General features: G+C 43.2%; 2 protein-coding genes and 1 non-coding gene across 7 annotated transcripts in view; 2 read left to right on the forward strand and 1 right to left on the reverse strand.

Moving 5' to 3' along the window:
• The window catches only part of MED12L (mediator complex subunit 12L), a 535,097-nt gene that overhangs the window by 150,309 nt on the left and 366,850 nt on the right, over positions 1-17,938 (reverse strand). The gene's annotated exons all lie outside the window — the stretch shown is intronic.
• P2RY12 (purinergic receptor P2Y12) overlaps positions 1-17,938 on the forward strand; it is a 105,366-nt gene that overhangs the window by 85,679 nt on the left and 1,749 nt on the right. The window contains exons 2-3 of one of the 4 annotated variants that reach the window (XM_038755678.1): positions 15,091-15,293; positions 15,404-15,503. The gene's annotated coding sequence lies outside the window, so the exon portion shown is untranslated. Of the gene's footprint in view, positions 1-15,090; positions 15,504-17,938 lie in introns of all 4 variants that reach the window. The other 3 variants (XM_038753778.1, XM_038754493.1, XM_038755024.1) reach the window with 3 other exon arrangements.
• On the forward strand, positions 5,927-6,064 carry LOC119934341. The gene has a single exon (XR_005452914.1). It is a non-coding gene; the product is annotated as a small nucleolar RNA SNORA7 (small nucleolar RNA).

Consider the following 17,938-nt stretch of genomic DNA (forward strand, 5'->3'; position numbering starts at 1 on the left):
AAATAATACATACATACATATGTGCTGTGGGGATGGGAGGGAGGATGAACAAAGGGAGCAATCAGGGTGACACAGAAGGGAGTGGGAGAAGAGGATAGAAGGGCTTAATCAAGGAAGGCTTCTTGGAGGAGATGTGACTTCAATAAGGTTTTGAAATGGGGGAGAGCAATTATCTATCTGATATGAGGAGCGAGGGTATTCCAGACTAGGTAGGATGTAGGCGAGAGGTTAGGGGTGAGATAGATGAGATTAGAGTAGGTGAGAAGGTTAGCATTAGAGGAATTAACTGTGCGGGCTACATTGTTTTAAGAGAGGAGTGAGGTGAGGTAGAAGGAAGCAAGGTGAGTGCTTTAAAGCTAATGGTAAGGAGTTTCTGTTTGATGTGGAGGTTGACAATGCCAAGGTTATGGGCTTGTGAGACAGAAAAGATGGTGTCATCAACAGTGATGGGAAAGTTGAGTGGAAGGACAGGGCTTGGATGGGAAGATAAGAAGTTCAGTTTAACCAAATTAAGTTTGAGGTGATGGGAAAACAGCCAGGTAGAAACGTCTTGAAGGCAGGAGGAAATGTGAGACTGCAGAGAGACTAGAGATCAGGGCTGAAGATGTAGATTTGGGTGTTATAAGCATAGAGATGGTAGTTGAAGCCATGTCTGCAAATGAGTTCTCCAAGGGAGTGGGTGTAGATGGAGAAAAGAAGAGGACCCAGAACCAAACCTTGAGGGACGCCCTCAGGTAGGGGATGGGAGGCAGAGGAGGAGCCCACAAAGGAGACTGAGAGTGAGCAGCTAGGGAGGTAGGAGAGGACAGCATCAGTGAAACCAAAGTTGGATAATGTTTTCAGGAGAAGGGGGTGGTCCATGGTGTCAAAAGGCAGCTGAGAGGTCAAGACTTTTAGACTGTGAGCCCACTGTTGGGTAGGGACTGTCTCTATATGTTGCCAATTTGTACTTCCCAAGCGCTTAGTACAGTGCTCTGCACATAGTAAGCGCTCAATAAATACGATTGATGATGATGATTAAGGGGTTTTAGGATGGAGTTAGGATGGAGTATGTGCTTATCTTCTCCTCCCTTCCTTCATAACCTGTGGCTTGTTGTCCAGGGAATAGGGAAAAGTCTAAGTATGATGGAGGATGGGCTAGCCCAGCCTCCCCAAACGAGAGAATCAACACGACCTAATGGAAAGAGCACGGGCCTGAGCACCTGGGTTCATTCATTCATTCAGTCGTATTTATTGAGCATTTACTGTGTGCAGAGCACTGTACTAAGCGCTTGGGAAGTACAAGTTGGCAACATATAGAGACGGTCCCCACCCAACAGTGGGCTCACAGTCTAGAAGGGGGAAACAGAGAACAAAACAAAACATATTAACAAAATAAAATAAATAGTATAAACATGTACAAATAAAATAGAGTAATAAACACATACAAACATATATACATATATACAGGTGCTGTGGGGAGGGGAAGGAGGTAAGGCGGGGGGATGGGGAAGATGAGGGGGAGATGAAGGAGGGGGCTCAGTCTGGGAAGGCCTTCTGGAGGAGGTGAACTCTCAGTAGGGCCTTGAAGGGAGGAAGAGAGCTAGCTTGGCAGATGTGTGGAGGGAGGGCATTCCAGGCCAGGAGGATGATGTGGGCCAGGGGTCAACGGTGGGACAGGCAAGAACGAGGCACGGTGAGGAGATTAGCGGCAGAGGAGCGGAGGGTGCGGGCTGGGCTGTAGAAGGAGAGAAGGGAGGTGAGGTAGGAGGGGGCGAGGTGATTGAGAGCCTTGAAGCCAAGAATGAGGAGTTTTTGCCTGATACGTAGGTTGATTGGTAGCCACTGGAGATTTTTGAGGAGGGGAGTAACATGTCCAGAGCGTTTCTGGACAAAGACAATCTGGGCAGCGGCATGAAGTATGGATTGAAGTGGGGAGAGACAGAAGGATGGGAGATCAGAGAGGAGGCTGATACAGTAATCCAGACGGGATAGGATGAGAGCTTGAATGAGCAGGATAGCGGTTTGGATGGAGAGGAAAGGGCGGATCTTGGCAATGTTGCGGAGCTGAGACTGGCAGGTTTTGGTGATGGCTTCGATGTGAGGGGTGAACGAGGGAGCGGAGTCGAGGATGACACCAAGGTTGTGGGCTTGTGAGACGGGAAGGATGGTAGTGCCGTCAACAGTGATGGAAAAGTCAGGGAGAGGGCAGGGTTTGGGAGGGAAGACAAGGAGTTCAGTTTTGGACATGTTGAGTTGTAGGTGGCGGGCAGACATCCAGATGGTGATGTCCTGAAGGCAGGAGGAGATGCGAGCCTGGATGGAGGGAGAGAGAGCAGAGGCAGAGATGTAGATTTGGGTGTCATCAGCGTAGAGATGATAGTTGAAGCCGTGGGAGTGAATGAGGTCATCAAGGGAGTGAGTGTAGATCGAGAACAGAAGGGGACCAAGGACTGAACCTTGAGGAACCCCTACAGTAAGGGGATGGGACTGGGAGGAGAAGCCTGCAAAAGAGACTGAGAATGAATGGCCAGAGAGATAAGAGGAGAACCAGGAGAGGACAGAGTCTGTGAAGCCAAGGTTGGATAGCGTGTTGAGGAGAAGGGGGTGGTACACAGTGTCAAAGGCAGCTGAAAGGTCGAGGAGGATTAGGACAGAGTATGAGCCTTTGGATTTGGCAAGCAGGAGGTTATTTGTGACCTTAGAGAGGGCAGTTTCTGTGGAATGTAGGGGACAGACGCCAGATTGGAAGGGGTCGAGGAGAGAGTTGGCGTTGAGGAATTCGAGGCAGCGCGTGTAGATGACTTGTTCAAGGAGCTTGGAAAGGAATGGTAGGAGGGAGATAAGGTGAAAACTAGAAGTTGAGGTGGGGGTCAAGAGAGGGTTTTTTTAAGATGGGAAAGACGTGGGCATGTTTGAAGGCAGATGGGAAGGAACCAGTGGAGAGTGAGTGGTTGAAGATGGAAGTTAAGGAGGGGAGAAGGGACAGAGCGAGAGATTTCATAAGATGAGAGGGAATGGGGTCAGAAGCACAGGTGGCTGGCTCTACCACTTGTCTGCTGTTTAACCTTGGACAAATCACTTCACTTCCCTTTGGCTCACTTACCTCATCTGTATAATGTGGAATAAGAGTGTGAGCCCACGTAGGACATGGCCTGATGATCTTGTATCTACCCCAGTGCTCAGTACAATGCTTGGCACATAGTAAGCACTAACACACACCATTAAAATACAACAGGCAGGATTGGGTGTATACTTTGCATTGTCCCATGGTTGCACGAATCATTATGTTACTGTTTGTCTCCCTATATTTTTATTCATTTTTCCCCTCACCCACCTTCCAAATTACCCAGATGGCAGCCATTGTAATCACATCCAACATCTTCTGTGCCAGAAAAACCACCTAGTGTATTTAAATTCCACGTATGTTTAAAGAAAGCGAAGGCCCCAAACTGCAGCACCACCACCCTCTGCCACAGCATGTGAAAAATGGAGGAGGACAAAGTAGCCGTTATCTATGATGTGGACATCTCACAGAAACATTCTATTCCTCAGGATAGCTGGCCCCAGTTTTGCCCTCCAGCAGTCTCCCAACACACAACCTGACCAGAGCTGACCTGACATTCACTACAGGCCATCTGGGGCCAGTGAGAGAGAGAGAGAGCCCTGGGGCTCAGTACAACCTATTCCACTGCTGGAAAAACAACTCAATAATAATAATAATAATAATGGTACTTACTAAGCACTTTTTATATGCCAAGTACTGTTCTAAGCACTCGGGTAAATACAAGTTAATCAGGTTGGATGCAGTTCCTATCCCACATAGGGCTCACACTCTTAATCCCCATTTTACAGACAAGGTAACTGTGGCCCAGAGAAGTGAAGTGACATGCCCAAGGTCACACAGCAGACATGTGGTGGTGCCAGGACTAGATCCCAGGTCCTCCTGAGTCACAGACCCCAGCTCTATCCACTAAGGATAGAGCTTGCTCTATTGCAGGCCCTGTTAGTAGCCAGGTATTCCTTCCACTCTCCCTCCACCTCAATCCCATACTGAAGTCATGGGTCAAAGGCAGCCCCAAAACAGGGATGCTGGAAAGGCAGCGGTAACATTAGGAATCCTCTTTCCCCCAGACCAGCTAAGGAACCAAAAAACAAAGCTTGCTCTCTTGTGTGGGCCATGAAGAAGCAACTACTACTTCATCAACAAACCCACACTGTTGTGGCTTCTATCCATCCCAATGCTTAGTGCAGAGCCTAGCACATAGCAAACCCATAATACCATTCATAGAAAAAAGTGCAAATCCAAGTGCAAGGGTGATGTGGAAAGGAGTGGGAAAAGAGGAAATGAGGGCTTAGTCACAGAAGACCTCCTAGAGTAGATGATGATGATGATGGCATTTATTAAGCACTTACTATGTGCAAAGCACTGTTCTAACCACTGGGGAGGTTACAAGGTGATCAGGTTGTCCCACGGGGGACTCACAGTCTTCATCCCCATTTTACGGATGAGGGAACTGAGGCACAGGGAAGTGAAGTGACTTGCCCAAAGTCACACAGCTGACAGTTGGCGGAACCAGGATTTGAACTCTTAGTACAGTGCTCTGCACATAGTAAGTGCTCAATAAATACCATTGATGATGATGAACCCATGACATCTGACTCCAAAGCCCGGGCTCTTTCCACTGAGCCACACTGCTTCTCTTGTAGATGTCCTTTGTAGATGTGCTTTGAAGCAGGAGATAGTAGTTCTCTGTCGGATTCATTCATTCATTCAATCGTATTTATTGAGCACTTACCGTATGCAGAGCACTATACTAAGCACTTGGGAAGTACAAGTCGGTCAGTTATGAAGAGGGAAGGGAATCCAGGCCAGAGAGGCAGGATTGTGGGCAAGGTATTGGTGGCTTTGGAAGTGATACTTCTACTGCAAATATTAACCTTTAAGATTAAATATTTAGCAAGCTCAGGGCAGATTTTAAAAGGGCTCCATTTCTCCCTCCTAAACAGAAGAAAATTCACACCCTCCTTCCCCAGTGAAAAACAATACTTCCCTAAAAGTGAATGAATGTACCTTGATATGCACTGGCAAGATCCAATAGAGAGATTCTACATACTATTTACAACAGAGCTCACAAATAAGTCAGTATGTTTAAGAGCAATCAATTGATGGTACTTTTTGAATACTTAGTGAGTGCGGAGCACTGTACTAAGTGCTTGGGAGGGACAATCAATCACTCAATCATATTTATTGAGTGCTTACTATATGCAGAGCACTACTAAGCGCTTGGAAGAGTACAATACAATAGAATTAGCACACAAGTTCCCTGCCCATAACAAGTTTACAGCCTAGACTGGGAGACAGACATTAATATGAATAAATCATTTATACTATATAATTTAAAGATTGTACATAAGTGTCGTGGGGTTGAGGTAAAATTGGTGCAAAAGATGGTGGGCTCTGTGTGGTGAAATACACCCCAGTGCCGCTTCCTTGACCCTAGCAAGCCCCAAGTGGCGAGTGGGAACCAAAGTCCTTCTACTTCCTCCTTGGAGGCAGCAATAGGGATGACCACAGGGTAGATGGAGAGAATACTGAACTATGGGGAGAGCCAGTGGCCTGTGAATAGGATTCACCCTAGTGACATGTAGGTTGTGTCTGCTCTTTGCCTTGGGGCGCACACAACAGAGGCACAATATATTACCTGGCTCTCTGTCTGAATAACCAAGTTCTTCATTTCCAACCACATAATGAGAAGTAATCAGCCAAATAATTCCAATAGGATGTACCTGCATGTCACTCAGTCACTGTCCATTGTGTCCCTTTTTGAAGCAGGAAATTTAAAATATCATTTCAAAAATGCAACCTTTTGCACTGCCATTAATCCGCCATGACAAGAAATGCAAACACCCTTAAGTGAATTTCACCCGGCGTACCATCTCCTTTCCCCTCTCAGGGCCGCACCTGGAGAGTTTCCAGTACTCTACCAGTAATGACTACAGGAGGTAGAGTCAAGCAGAGGCATACCCATTCGATTCCTAGCTTGGCCAGTGGCTAATGAGTGGAAGGCAATCTGCTACAAGTCAAAACTCACCTGTGCTGGGCAGCAGCGGCATGGGAGAGTCAAGGGCAGAGATTCGTTTTTACTGCACGGAAGGAGGCAATGGTAAACCAGTTCCATATTTTTACCAAGAAAACTCTACGAATACATTACCAGAACGATGGCAGATGGAGGTAGGGCATTCTGGGAGAGATGTGCCTATGGCGCCACTATGGGTTGGACACAACTCGACAGCATAAGACAACAACAACAACAAACTGTCTCCCTTAAACATGAAGAACAACTATACCTATAGGGGGAAATCTATCAGTACACAAACCATCAGATATTTCCAAGGAACTATGAGCATATATTTTTTATTCTACTATTGGGTGCTATAATACGCATGTCTCTTACTGAATATATTACCCACGCTATTTAGAGGTATAGGATGCTACCAGCCTTTTTGCATTATTGCCAAAAGTGCCTGCAGCCAAGTTGGAGTCTTTCCTTAATGATCAGGACAAAGGGAGCCACTCAGTGCATTATTTTTATAGCTAAGCTTTAGTTTTCCAATTAAATGTACGCTAAGTGTGCTCTATATCAGTGTTTCTTAAATGTGGCCACCTGAGGCCACAAACAAACAAAAACACCTCATTACTGACTTCAAAGCTCTCCATCACCTTGCCCCTTCTTACCTCACCTCCATTCTCTCCTTCTACACCCAGCATGCACATTCCTCTCCTCTGGTGCTAACCTTCTCACTGTGCCTCAATCTTGCCTGTCCCACATCCTACCTCTGGCCTGGAATGTGCTCCCTCCTCAAATCCACCAGACAGTCACTCTTCCCCCCTTCAAAGCCGTACTGAAGGCTCACCTCCTCCAAGAGGCCTTTCTAGACTAAGCCCCCCTTTTCCTCAGCTCCCCGTCCCTTCCATGTCACTTCAACACCCTCCCTTTTCACTTCCCCTCCACCCCACAGCATTTATGCATATATGTTCATTCATTCATTCATTCAATCATATTAACTGAGCGCTTACTGTGTGCAGAGCACTGTACTAAGCGCTTGGAAAGCACAAGTCGGCAACATATAGAGATGGTCCCTACCCAACGGTGGGCTCACAGTCTAGAAGGTATATGTATATAGCTATGATTCTATTTATTTATATTGATGCCTGTTTACCTGTTTTGACGTCTGTCTCCCCCTCTTCTAGACTGTAAGCCCAGTTTGGGCAGGGATTGTCGCTCTTTACTGCTGAATTATACTTTCCAAGCACTTAATACAGTGCTCTGCACACAATAATTGCTCAATAAATAAGATCGAATGAATGAATGAGAATCTCAATGCACCAAGAAATTCCCAAGCAATCAGCAGAGCAAACTGACTTCGAAAGGCAAGGGGCCAGCTGGAGAAAGGGGCTGACTTTAATCAGTCAACAAATGGTATTTATTCAATCAATCAGTTGTAATTATTGAGCACTTACTGTGTGCAGAGTACCTTACGAGGCACTTGGTAAAGTACAATAAAACAGAGTTCATAGACACAGTCCCTGCTGAGAAGGAACTTACAGACTAGAGGAGGAGACAAAGGTTTATGTGAATAAATAAAATATGGATCTGTACATAAGAGCCATGGGAATGAGAGTGCACTGAATAAAGGTGCAAATCCAAGTGAAAGGTCAACACAGAAGGCAGTGGGAGAAAAGGAAATGAGGAGGGAGGGCCTCTTGGTTCAATAAGGCTTTGAAGGTGGGGAAACTGATCGTCTGTCAGAAATGAGAGGGAATGGAGTTCCAGCAGAGAGGCAGGTCGTGGACGAGGGGTCGTTGGCAAGATAGAGGTACATGACTAGGTTGCATTAGAGGAGCAAAGTGTGTGAGCTGAGTTGTAGAAGGAGAGTGGTGCGGTAGGAAGAGGCAAGATGATTGAGTGCTTTAAAGCCTAAGGTAAGGAGTTTCTGGTTGATGTGGAGGTGGATGGACAACTCCTGCAAGTTAATGTAGAGTGGAGAAACAGAGACTGAATGTTTTCAAAGAAAAATGATCTGGGTAGCAGGGTGAAGTATGGATTGAACTGGGGAGGGATGGGAAGCAGGGAGGTCAGCAAAGAGACTGATAGAGTAATCAGGGTGGGATAGGATAAATGCTCAAATTAACGTGGTAGAAGTTTAGATGGAGCGGAAAGGGAGGATTTTGGTGACATTGAGTCCCTACTGTGTGCAGAGCACTTTACTAAGCATTGGGAAGAGTCTGTAGACAGGTTCCCTGACCACAAAGAGCCTACAGTCTAGAGGAGGAGCTTATTAACATTTCATATGGGTAGGCCAGCCATTCACTAACCTATTACTTGAAAAGTGCAGCTACTCAAATATTGCGAGGCTGAAAACTTGCTCCAGCAGATCAGTGAACTCATTCATTCATTCATTCAATCGCATTTATTGAGTGCTTACTGTGTGCACAGCACTGTACTAAACACTTGGGAGAGTATAATATATAAAACAGACACATCCCCGGCTTACAATGAGCTTACCGTCTAGAGGGGGAGACAGACATTAATATAAATAAGTCAATTACAGATATTCATTCATTCATTCAATCGTATTCATTGAGCGCTTACTGTGTGCAGAGCACTGTACTAAGCGCTTGGGAAGTGCAAGTTGGCAACATATAGAGACGGTCCCTACCCAACAGTGGGCTCACAGTCTAGAAGGGGGAGTATATGTACCTAAGACCTTTTCCTGTCAAATGGAAGCAGCCCAAACTCTGCCCCTGGTCAGGAATCAATCTCTTGGGACCTCAAAATACTGCTGTAACTAAACAAGATTTTACTGGAAAGACAGAGTCACGAGTTCTTCTCTTGGTGATGGGTTTCACAATCTCCCAGATGCAGTGGGTGACAACTCTCAGTGTAAGAAAGTTATTTCTAATTTACTTCCCCTAGAAAACCCCATTCCCTCTTTTACACAAGGTGAAGAAAAAAACAACAACCGCCCAGTGCCCTAAAAAGTTGCCATTTCAGTTAAAAGTCAGACTAAAAATCTTCAGGTGCATCACATGTTCCTACTGTTTCCAAGTAAAGGACTTTGTTCAAAAACCTCACCAGTAGCTTGACAAATTTCACAAGCATGGAGCAGTACTGGGGCACTGATATCCAGAGAGACATAAAAATAGAAAATAACTGCATTAATTGAGAGAAAGAAGAGAATTTTACTACTGCATCTGGAAGCACAAACAAAAACTGGGTGTTAGCTCAACAAACTACACACAACATGCTGGAGGATATAATTAGCACTCATAAATCTTTTGCTAGCGAGCAAACTAGTTTCTTTAAAGCAGGAAGAGATGCATCAGCTTCCTGAGCCGGCTGAATGATTTTGATAGAAATATTCCTGGTAGCTGGAATTGCTCCTACAAGTTTAAATTCTAAGAAGGCTATTTGTAGGAACAACATGATATTCTGGCCCTTACTAATTTTGCTGGATGCATATCCTGACTGGATTATTGCATAAATATCCTTTCTGATCTCCCAACCTCCTGTCTCTCCCCACTTCAGTCTATACTTCACTCTGCTGCCCGGATTATCTTTCTACAGAAACGCCCTGGGCATGTCACCCCCACTCCTCAAAAATCTCCAGTAGTTGCCTATCAACCTTTGTATAAAGAAAAAATTCCTCACAATCAGCCTCAAAGTTCTCCATCACCTTGTCCCCTCCTACCTCACCTCCCTTCTCTCCTTCTACAGCCCAGCCCGCACACTCCACTCCTCTGCCGCTAACCTCCTCACTGGGCCTCGTTCTCACCTGCCCCACCGTCGACCCCTGGCCTACGTCCTACCTCTGTCCTGAAATGCCCTCTCCCCTCATATCTGCCAAATTAGTACACTTCCCCCCTTCAAGGCCCTACTGAAAGCTCACCTGCTCCAGCAGGCCTTCCCAGATTGAGCCCCCCTTTTCTTCTGCTCCTCCTCACCTCCCCATTGCCCCTACTCCCTCCTTCTGCTCTACCCCCTCCTCACCTCACAGCACTTGTGTATATATGTACATATTCATTATTCTATTTGTTTTATTATGTGTATATATCTATAATTCTATTCATTTATACTGATGCTATTGATGCCTGCCTACTTGTTTTGTTTTTGTTGTCTATCTCCCCTTCTAGACTGTGAGCCCGTTGTTGGGTACGGATTGTCTCTATTCATTGCCGAATTGTACTTTCCAAGCACTTGGTACAGTGCTCTGCACACAGTAAGCGCTCAATAAATAGGATTGAATGAATGAATGAATTTTGGGACAACACCCAGGGGCAGTCCCAAGAGACTCCACGTGATTTGGTGAGAAAATATATCAACTGAAAGGCCAATCTCTGCTTGACCTATGACCATCCCAGTTTGCATCTCACAGGGAGCAGTTGTCTAATTTCAATACATCATACAAATTCATCATCCGGACTCCTTGATATGACACTTTTCTTCAGAGCAGCAAACCAGACTTGTTAAAATTATTCATAATAATTTTCTTTCATGAGCTGTTTCATCTGGAGATCTCCAAGCACAACACAAACACCAATTAGGTTTTGAAATTCACTGCACAGGGAAGTACTGTCCCCATTTTAAGAGGAAAATTGATGTCCAGGCTGTCTGCAAGGTGATGGCAAGTGATATCTTATGAGGAGGAGACCTAGAAACAACCTACTATCAGACTGCAGCCTGGGGCACTACAGTGTGTACCTTGTCGGGAATTTCCTGACCTAGCAGTTCCCAAGATCCCTGGTGTCCCCCTCTGGGTTGTAAACTCGTTGTAAGGAGTCAGATGGTGTGGGTTCTAATCGTGGTTCTGTCACAAGTCTGCTGAGTGACCTTGGGCAAGTCACTTCACTTCTCAGTGCCTCAGTTACCTCATCTGTAAAATGGGGATCAAGACTGTGAGCCCCGTGAGAGACAGGGACTGCTTCCAACCTGATTACCTTGAATCTACCCCAGGACCTAAAACAGTGCTTGGCACATAATAAGCACTTATCAAATACCACAATTATCATTATTATTATTATCATTATGCAAGCAGGGAATGTGTCCATTATATATTATACCATACTCTCCCAAGGACTTATCACAGTGCTTTGCACACAGTAAGTGCTCAAAAACTATGATTGAATGAATGAATGAACCCCGGGATGGCTTTGGAGGATGCTGTAGCAGTCTATGTGGCCACAGTTGTGACTGGGCCCTAAGCCACAAGCAGTCCCTGTCCCACAAAGGGCCCACAGTTTTAATCCCCATTTTATAGATGAGGTAATTGAGGCCCAGAGAAGTTAGGTGACTTGTCCAAGGGCACACAGCAGATGAGCAGAGCATAATCCAAGACCCCTTGAAACCCTATCCTCTCCTACAAACATTCCCCTGCTTAACTCCAATGCCCATATTTCTTTCTACGGCTCCTCATGTATGCATTCATTTATAATCAATTGCGAAATATCTGTAAAAGTCTTGTCTGTCTCATGATTAGAACGTAAGTTCCTTGTAGGCAGAAAATATGTTTTATGCTTTTGTTGTTCTCTTCCAAGAACTTAGTGCAGTGCATTGCACTGGTGTGCACTTAAATACCATCATTACTACTAGCAAATAGCCACAACGAGTGGATTCTTTCCAGACATTTTCTGATAGGGTCAGCTCCTTGTAGGTAGTACTCATGTCTACAATTGCTATTGTATTGTACTTTCCAGGTGCTTAGTACAGTGCAATGCACCCAATAGCAACCAGTAAATACCATTAATCGATCAACAATTTAGACCTCAGACGATGATCTAGAGATTGATTTATTAGCATTCTACATAAAGAAGTCTATTGCTTAGTAAGTAACTTTATTCACTTATAATTCAGAATATTTATACTAGCATTAAATACTATTTACTAAGCATTTTCGTGTGCATGGCACTATAAGAGGGTCTAACTGAATGAATTAATGTTCTTAATTTAGCTACAGCTGCTATCACTGACTCCCAAACCTTCCCGGCCCATGACAAGCTCTTTTCCATGCTTCATCATCTCTCTTTCTATGCTTATCGACTTCCGTCCTTGTTCTTCCTCCCTGTGACTTTCCCATTTCACTCCCATTCTCTCTCTCAGACTCATGCCTACTCAGTCTTCTCTTCTCTGGATAAGGTAAAAGTTCCTGAGACAGTAGATGAGTCTAGGAGAAGAAGCATGGCTCAGTGGAGAGAGCCCGGGCCTGGGAGTCAGAGGTCATGGGTTCGAATCCCGGCTCTGCCACATGTCTGCTGTGTGACCTTGGGCAAGTCACAACTTCTCTGGGCTTCAGTTACCTCATCTGTAAAATGGGGATTAAGACTGTGAGCCCAGCGTCGGACAATCTGATCATCTTGTAACTCCCCCAGCACTTAGAACAGTGCTTTACACATAGTAAGTACTTAACAAATGCCATTATTATTATTATTATTATTACTAGGACAGCACCATTAAGCTATTCAAAGACCGACCTATCGCAATTCTTAAGTTCCTGGAGGCTCAAGGTGGGTAACGATTCACTTCACCAGCCAGACTTCTACAAGATGCAGAGAGGGCCTAGAGCTTATGACCATCCCAGGCCTGGAGAGATTCCACAGGTTCAACGGCTTCTGATCCAAGTTGCATAATAAAGGAAGTGCAAACTGGAAATATTCCCCTCAACACTTCAGCATGGACTAGTGGATAGAGCACGGGAATGGGAAACAGGGAGCTTAGGTGCAAGCCCTAGCTCTGCCATTAGTCTACTGGGCGACTATGGGCAAGACACTACTGAGAGCTCACCTCCTCCAGGAGGCCTTCCCAGACTGAGCTCCCTCCTTCCTCTTCCCCCCTCCCCTCCCCATCCCCCTGCCTTACCTCCTTCCCCTCCCCACAGAACCTGTATATATGTATATATGTTTGTACATATTTATTACTCTATCAATTTATTTTACTTGTACATATTTATTCTATTTATTTTATTTTGTTAATATGTTATATTTTGCTGTCTGTCTCCCCCTTCTAGACTGTGAGCCCGCTGTTGGGTAGGGACCGTCTCTATATGTTGCCAACTTGTACTTCCCAAGCGCTTAGTACAGTGCTCTGCACACAGTAAGCGCTCAATAAATACGATTGAATGAATGAATGAATGAATGAATGAATGAATGAACTTAAATTCCCTAGGCCTCAGTTTGTTCACTGGCAAAATGGGGATAAAATGGATTGGGAGCCCCATGAGGGACAGGGACCACGTCCAATCTCATTAACTTGTATCAGGCCCAGATCTTCGCATATAGTAATCGCTTAATAAATGCCACTGAAAATTTAGCTTTCAAATGCGATGTTTTTAAAGGAACCATTTCCAGTCCTTCCTGAGGAATTGTTTAGCTTGTTTGAAGTAAATATTGCACTGTGCCCTTTAAAAAACATCGTATTTAGTGGTCTAGGAGAAGCAGTGTAAAAAGAGCATGGACCTGGTAGTCAGAGGACCTGGGTTCTAATCCTGGCCTTACCACTTACGTGCTGTGTGACCTTGGGCAAGTCACTTAACATCTCTGTGCTTCAGTTCCCTCATTAGCAGAAATGGGGATTCAATACTTGTGCTCCCTCCTACTTAAACTATGAGCCCCACAAGGTGCCCTGATTACCCTGTATTCATTCATTCAATCATATTTATTGAGCACTTACTGTGTGCAGAGCACTGTACTAAGTGCTTGGAAAGTGCAATTCAGAAACAGAGACAATCCCTATCCAACAACAGGCTCACAGTCTAGAAGCGGGGAGACAGACATCTAAACAAAACAAGTAGACGGGCATCGATAGCATCAATATGAATAAATAGAATTATAAATATATACACACCATTAATAAAATAAATAGAATAATAATTGTATCTACCCCAGCACTTAGTACAGTTTTTGGGACACAGTAAGGTCTTAACAAATATCATTATCATTATTGTTAATATCATTATTACTTATGTTTTACATGCCTTGTTCTGAGTGATTTTGTTCATGATTTTTATACTTTCATCCCTGACAAATAACAGCTTGGCAACTTTATTTCTAGGTGAAATAAATCATTCAATCAATATTGATCACCTCTGTGAGCACAGCATTGTTTTAGGAGATTGGGTGAGTCTAGTAAGTGTAAAAGGACTGGTCTGGTCTCTACCTTTAAGGAATTAGCAAATAATGAAAGAGATAGATAGATTTAAATTGTATATTTTGAGTGTGATTTAGATACAACTGGCTATAGCAAAAGCATAGAAAAATGAAATAAATATATATGTGAGTAAGGATTGCTTTTAGAGTGGCATGGCCAGAAGAACTGGAAATCAGTTGGGAAATATCTCAAAGTAAATCAAACAATGAAGAGCATTTATATCTTCATTAATCAATCCATCAATGGTATTCACTGAGCACTTATTCTGTGCAGGGAACTGTATTAAGCGCTCTACATACAATAATAATGCAATAACACAACAATGTCAGACTGGCCATGCTACTGAGATTTTGAGGATCTCCAGTTTCTTTGAGATATTATTTCTTTAAAACTTTATTTGTTTATCCATCAATGGAAATTTAATTAAAATAGCCTTCTGACAACGGAAAGATGTATTTTTTTCCTAAAATGCATCTAAACCAGAAACAAGAAAAGTTGTTTTGTTGCTACTTCAACAGAATCACAGAAGAGCAAAAAAAGTATTTTTATATAATGTATTCAGTAGCATAATGTTTTTCCTCCTAATATGATTTAGTTATAATGGAGGGAAACTGTTCTGCTTATATGGGAGGCCTTCAAATGCTGATTTCCAATAATGACATTAGTAACCAAGGAAAAAATAAAAAAGAAAGACTTATCACCAGTCAACATCCATAAATATGGAAGTAACAGAATTACTTGCTAAAAGGTAATAAATCACACAGTGTTTGAACACAATTTACTCTTTTCCAGGTAAATAATAAGCTGAAAGAAACAGTCTGCAAAGCTTCTTTTACTAACCAACAGGATGGCCTCAGGATGAAAGGAACTGTCAGTTATTTCATTCTTAATGTTTCTTTATTTTTAGAGAGAAAATAAGTACTAGAGGAGATGAGTGTCTGATGTATCATTTGTCCAGCGGGTTTCTGTAAACAGAATGAAGATTTCAAATTGCTTTTTTGAATCGTGACCCCCTGCCCTGTTTTCTGAGGAAATAAAAGCAGAAGCATTAAGGCCTCCTGCTGGAAATTCAAAGTGTCAGTGAAGCCAGGGCGCAACGGTTATTTAGAGGTAATCTCTGACTTCACAGGAATAACACTGAGCCATCCAGAATAACCAAGATTGGGTTGATTAAATCGATGAAGCTTTGGTATCTTTAAAGTGTTTTCAATTCTCCAAAGGGAGACGAAAGGAGAAATACCAGATGATGATCTTCAAACAGCTTTAATTTCTAGTCACCTTAAAAGCGGGTGCCCTGCGGAACTCTCCTACAGTTTTCAGGTAACTACATCGGCAAGTATATTGTGATTTTTCATTTCCTCTATGTAGCATATCATCAACATTTTGCAAAGTATTCTGTACCTTTTAGAACAATGACTAGAGGATCATTTAGGCTTGCAGATATTAGTTATGGAAAGAGAAAATTCACTTGTGGTAATTGGTGTGAAGGAGGGAGTCAGAAGGGGTTCTTATCTCCTCACTTAAGGATGTGTGGAGCACTCCAATTCTTCATCTTTACATAGAGGTTTCAAGCATGGTTTGACCATAAAATGCCATCCACTGCTCTGTAACACCTAACATAAAGAGAATTCACTGAGATTAAAGCATTAAAATACCAAGAAAAATGGTCAGTTTGTACACATCTCAAGTATTCTGAGAAATGAGAAATATTGTAAGCAGCTAGTCAGGTGTTGAAGGAACTTGGTTTTATTTGGTGTGAAAACATGAACCATGCTGTTAGTAAGATAAGTTTTCCAAATGGTTACTAAGAAGGCACTTCCAAAAGAGGAAGAATCCAAAATGCAAAGCAACATTTGATAAACTCAGCTTTATCTATAACATTTTGGTTGGATGTTTTCTTGCTCTTTCTATCTCACACTTATACACACAAATGATTCACCTACTTTGTGCTATACCTAAACCTATTTGAATAATTTGGAAAATGAAAACCTTGCCAGAGGTAATATGTGAGTGGTTTTTTCATGCTAATTTAATTTAATATCTCTCCAAAATAGGGGAATTCTCTAAGATGTTTAAAGAATCTTTGTTCAGTCTCTTCTTTCAAATTTAACCCCCTAACCTGAATGAATAAAAGAAAAAAAAATACAGAATTCAGGAAATTGGGATCCTGGAGCTAAACTTGAGACTTACTAATTAGCAGTCAGAATACAAAAGAATAGTTTTTAAGTTCTAGGTTGAGTTGTCATGTACCTACTGAAGAACATGCTCAATTCCTGAATTATTTTCATTCCCAGACACAATGCATTATAAATTTTCTCTTTTGATCACCTGCCAACATTGAAGGGAAAGTGCTTTTTCCCCAGGTCCTAGCACTCAGCACAATATAAACATATCACATTAATTTCTTTGGGTTTATTAATCGAGGCACATTACTGAAAATCTAATATTTCTCAGTACTTCACTAATACATGGCTTTTGTGGCTCTATTTCTGAAATTGTAAAATAAACACTGACAGTTTGTAATTAGAATAGAGAGCTATGTGACATTATGTAAATCACTTCAGCACGCTGTGCCTCAATTTCCTCATTTGTTAAATGGGGATTAGATATCTTTTCTCCCCTCCCCTTACACTTTGAGAGACTGTGTCTTACCTATCTTGTACCTTACCCCAGGGCTTAGCCCAGCTCAATGTGACGTGTCAAAATCGTTAGAACAAATACAATTATAGCTCTATGCAGATAATTAACCAAATAAATAGAATAGTAAATATGTACAAGCAAAATATATATAGTAATAAATATGTACAAATATATACAAGTGCTGCGGGGAGGGGAAGGAGGTAGGGCTGAGGGGGCACGGGGAGGAAGAGAGGAAAAAGGGGGCTCACTCTGGGAAGGCCTCCTGGAGGATGTGAGCTTTCAGTAGGGCTTTGAAGGGAGGAAGAGAGCTAGTTTGGCAGATATGTGGAGGGAGGGCATTCCAGGCCAGGGGAAGGACATGGGCCAGGGGCTGACGGCGGGACAGGCGAACGAGGCACAGTGAGGAGGTTAGCGGCAGAGGAGCGGAGGGTGTGGGCTGGGCTGGAGAAGGAGAGAAGTGAGGTGAGGACATGTTTTGTTTTATTGTCTGTCTCCCCATTCCGACTGTGAGCCTGTTTTGGGGTAGGGTACATCTCTATTTGGTTGACATGTACTTCCCAAGCGCTTAGTACAGTGCTCTGCACACCATAAGCACTCAATAAATACAATTGAATGAATGGGCAGGGAACACAGCTGCCAATTTTGTTATATTGTATTCTCTCAAGCACTTAGTACAGTGCTCTGCACACCATAAGCACTCAATAAATACCGTTTATTGATTGATCAATATAGAAGGCTCTTACATACAACTATTATTATGACTAAGAAGTGTTGGGGCAAAGAAATGTGACTCAGAGGTTGCATTTCCAGAGAATGCCACGTAGGATGATTAAAAGGAAAAGAAGAGTATTCCAACTTTGAAACATGGCTCATTTTGATACAGTGCTCTGGATAAGTTATTTAGCAACCTGTTCATTTTACTTTCACACCAAAGTTCTCTCATTCCATACTTCTCAAAAGTAGAATCATGCTTTCATGTATCACCACAACGAGGCTCTGCTTCTCTAAGTCAGTCTATTCTGACTTTTCCAGGAGGATGACCCCAATATTAGTGACCTAAACCCTGTTTTGGTGCTCATCACAGTACCATAATGGGCACCCAGTGAGGATAATGT

Source organism: Tachyglossus aculeatus, chromosome 1, assembly GCF_015852505.1.
Source record: "Tachyglossus aculeatus isolate mTacAcu1 chromosome 1, mTacAcu1.pri, whole genome shotgun sequence".
In the NCBI taxonomy this organism is placed as follows: Eukaryota; Metazoa; Chordata; class Mammalia; order Monotremata; family Tachyglossidae; genus Tachyglossus; species Tachyglossus aculeatus.